The sequence below is a fragment of the Lygodium microphyllum genome, chromosome 6, assembly GCF_053477565.2.
Source record: "Lygodium microphyllum isolate KBCC chromosome 6, Lygodium_microphyllum_v1.1.10, whole genome shotgun sequence".
Classification (NCBI taxonomy): domain Eukaryota; kingdom Viridiplantae; phylum Streptophyta; class Polypodiopsida; order Schizaeales; family Lygodiaceae; genus Lygodium; species Lygodium microphyllum.
Window position 1 is genome coordinate 15,603,609 of NC_141140.1, and position 4,278 is coordinate 15,607,886.

At 41.7% G+C, this 4,278-nt stretch overlaps 1 pseudogene; it reads left to right on the forward strand.

The window, feature by feature from the left end:
• The first annotated feature begins 1,058 nt into the window (after positions 1 to 1,058).
• On the forward strand, positions 1,059 to 2,435 carry LOC148034321 (aureusidin synthase-like; annotated as a pseudogene).
• The last annotated feature ends 1,843 nt before the right edge of the window (positions 2,436 to 4,278 follow it).

Consider the following 4,278-nt stretch of genomic DNA (forward strand, 5'->3'; position numbering starts at 1 on the left):
TTCAAAGAAATAATAAAATACGAAGGGATGTGCTTTTTGGGGAAGAGGTGGGGTGGAGTGCACGAGTGGTTATGTGCCTCTTTCCCTTCCCTCTCTCTTCTCCAATCGCATATTCTCCGTTTTTGGTGGTGCCAAAAAAATTTCTCTCTCCTCTCTCCTCTGTCTTCTGCGCAGAAATTCCTCTTTTCCCTTTTGTTCTTGCATAATGATTGAAGCTATGGATGAAGATGATGAAGATGACAAATTGGTTCATTATTAAAAAAGAGATTTATGATTTCTTTTCAATTTTGAGATTAATGGCAGAGCCATACACATAGATTTTGTGTGCTTTGTCCCTGGTTTTGTGGTTGATTATGTTTGTGGGAGGGTTGCTATCATTTTTGGTGCGTAGTTGGGGAAAGAAGCTGATCTCAACAAACTACAACCTAAGGGAGATTATATGATGACAAGAAGAAAAATAAGAACAAACAATCAAGGGAGAAAGAAGATGAAGAAGAAGAAGCATCTACCACTTCAAGGATTGACAACATGTGATGAAGCAAAATCGATTAAGGTACAACAACAATAGCACAAAAGCTTGGCTGCATGATCGTCCGTTGCAGCATTTAATCGGCAAAAAAACAAAATCAAAGATAAAGAGGATGAGGAGGAAGTGAAAGGAGGCACATGAGAATGGCCAAATCTGAAACGACGACCTCATGTCCATCGGCTATCCCCAGCAATTCTTGTGTCTTCCTCCATAGCCTTGTCCCCAACTTCTTTGTCATCAAGACCACAAGCCCTTCTGAATCAATCTTGAGAAATGGAAAGAGGTAGCATAAAGGAAAGAGGGAATGATTGTGAAACAAAAAGAGATACGGAGAGTCGTGTAATGCTGGATCAACGGACCTCCATTGAAGCCACACGTTCAAGTCGTGAAGCATGTGTCGCATCAACTCATCTTTCTTGTGTGCATGATGAGCCATAAACCTTAGCACAGGGTCTCCACTCTCTCAGGCAAGATGTGACTGCCTCGTATCCTCCGTGCAATAATTCCCCCTGCCTACACTGTCTCCATCATGCTGATGATGCTGCTGCCCATGATGATGATGATGATGGTGTTTATTGCCTTTGCGGATCCCATCCTCGCACCCAAACTCAAATACTGTCACCTGCCCATGAATATCCCTGACAAGGAGATTCCCTTCAACTACTGTCGCATGCCTAATTGGGATAGGCCCCCATCGAGTTCCAGTTCAATGAGAGTGCTCAGTGCAATCTTAAGGTCCGACCTACTGCCCATACCCTCACAAATGAGTATGTAGCGAAAGTGGACAAGGCCTATGTTCTCATGAAGGCCCTTCCTGCAAGTGAACCCCAATCTTGTATGCAGTAGGAAAACATCAACTCTGCCTATTGTGGTGCAACTTATCATATGGGGAATTCTACCACCCCTCTTTAGGTCCATGCCTCTTGGCTTTTCTACTCTTTCCATCATTGGTACCTCTACTTTCATGAGCGTATCTTGGCCAACCCTCTGGGGGATGACACATTTTCTCTTCCCTTTTGGAACTATGATCATCAAGATGGAATGACCATCCCCCAAGCATGTGTCTCATTTCCTAACCTCACAAATTGCTACATAGAACCTTTCCACTTGCCCCTTGCCACTATCATGATTGATTACTATTATATGAATGCCTCAATTCACACAATTGAAGAGCAGATTGCTACCAATCTTGCCACTACCCCACCGGATGGTGGTAAGTGGTGCACAGATCTAGTACAACTTTATCGGGCAGCCCTATTGGAAAGATGATGGCCCTGAGCAGCTTGGATATGGTACAACTAAAACAATGCCCCATAAGAGTGTCCATGGATGGACAGGTGTTCCGGAGTAGATTGGCAAGAAAGACATGGGCACCCTCTATGCTGTTGGAAGAGATCTAGTCTTCTATACACATCATGCTAATATTGACCGATTATGGGAAGTTTGGAAGAGCTTCCCATGTAACACAGACATTGATGATCCTGATTACCTTGATTTTGAATTTGTCTTCTACAATGAGAATGTGGAGCTTGTGAAAGTAAAGGTCAAAGATTCCTTCGATATGTATAAGTTGGGAAACACCTATCAAGAAGTGAAGAACTTGTAGGTGAATTGGAATCTGTCAAGGGTGAGTGATGGTGTGGCTAATCTGTTAGACACAGTGGCAAGACTATGCATCCTCGAAGAAGAACTAAGTGAGGCATGCTCCATTGAAGCGAGCAGGGACAAATCCAATGCTCTGGTGGGGGGAGGGCTGCTTAGAAGAAGAAGACGACCTAGTCGTAAGAGCACGGATACCTATCACACTCCAGAGGAAGGGATATGTGCCTACCGCATGTGCACATGCGGCCTCTACTTGTGTCCAAATTTCTCAGAATCAATAGGAAGAACATTTGAAGAAGGATAAGCAACGAACAAAAGGAAACTGCAGAAGACCCATTAACGCTTCTCTCCTACCTTGACCATGCCCCTCCAATATTCTCCTTCCATCACCCAAAAAATGGCTGGTTCATGTTGTGGTTCCCTCCTTAATGACCACAAATTGTTTTAGCTGCAAGTGCTCTCCTTGGCTGTATGGGATAAACCCAACAGCAAGATGCAAAGAGCAGTTGCAATAGCAAGTGCGAGAGAGGGTGCATCTGTATGTAGAAGGGGCTACCAAGAGCATAGCAAAGCAGGGATATATTACAACAAATGTAGGTTATTGGGGAGCATTGAGGTATATCAATGCACATGCTATAGTTGAAGCACACAGAACCAGCAACAAGCACCCAACATGACAAAGAAGTCCAGCAAGAGGTCTGAGAAGGAGATGTAACAAGATGAAATCATCTCATTATTACTTCACCATGGTGGTTTCTCCTGCCTACAAAGCATCACGAGGAATCCTTCTTTTGTCCCCCAATACCTCATCCTATCCCGTAACCCTAAATGTTTAATAAAAGTCCTATAAACCTATTTAATACACTAAACAACCCTTTCTCAAAGGAAAGAAAACTTTGTTTCTATGTCCTTTCCTTCCCTTATCCTATCCTCTAACCTCATTTTCCCTTTGATGGTGCCTCTTCTATTCCAATTTTCCTCCTTATCTACCAATTCAATTTCCTTCCCACCTTTCATCACATGACAAAAAAGGCAATGCAAAGTTAAGATAAGTTTATCTTATATCCTTCAAAGGGCTTATTTCCACAATGCTCATGATCCCTACTAGAGAAAAGATGAGAGTAATAAGCATAGATTAACTTTAAAAATAAAAATAAAAATATCACATAAAATATCAATCCTCATGCTCTTCCTTATCTCATTGATGGCTTCCTTTAGCCTTCAAAAGATGAGACAAAAGTCTAACTTGAGAGGACCTAAGAAGACCCATTTATCGACAATATTCCCTTTCTTCCCTCACCCTTTGAGCTACATAAAGATGGAGTCGTGTTTTTTTTCCATATTGGAATGGAGTGTACTCATGATCCCTTATTGAAGACTGAACCCTATGCTTGAACAAGTATGCTAACTTTTCAGTGTGGGAGGGTGATAGAGGCAGGAATTCCCTTACTCTGGTGGTCATGGATTTGGAGTCCCGTACCCTACCATGGCTAGGCCTTGTGATCAAAGTTATATTACTACTAACAATTTTGGAAATGTTTTGTGTTAGACAGTGGCTTTTCTTTGGCAAGGTTCGCGAGGATGCTTCACATTTCAGTGTGGGAGGAATATGATGACACCCAAAGAAGCATAAAAACAAGGCACAAAAATGTCCATGCATATATCATAATTTCATCTTTTGTAAAGGGGACAGCATTTACATTATTCCAAAATCACTAAAATACACACTTACATAAGGGGATCACATCCACATCCACATCCACATCCATCATAAATAAATGCTATACACAAAAGTGTTACTTGCATGCATTTGTAAAGGGTAGGAATACTCAAAATTAAAGGCCAAGGCCTTATAATATCAAATGTATCAAAGTTTCAAAGAAATAATAAAATACGAAGGGATGTGCTTTTTGGGGAAGAGGTGGGGTGGAGTGCACGAGTGGTTATGTGCCTCTTTCCCTTCCCTCTCTCTTCTCCAATCGCATATTCTCCGTTTTTGGTGGTGCCAAAAAATTTTCTCTCTCCTCTCTCCTCTGTCTTCTGTGCAGAAATTCCTCTTTTCCCTTTTGTTCTTGCATAATGATTGAAGCTATGGATGAAGATGATGAAGATGACAAATTGGTTCATTATTAAAAAAGAGATTTATG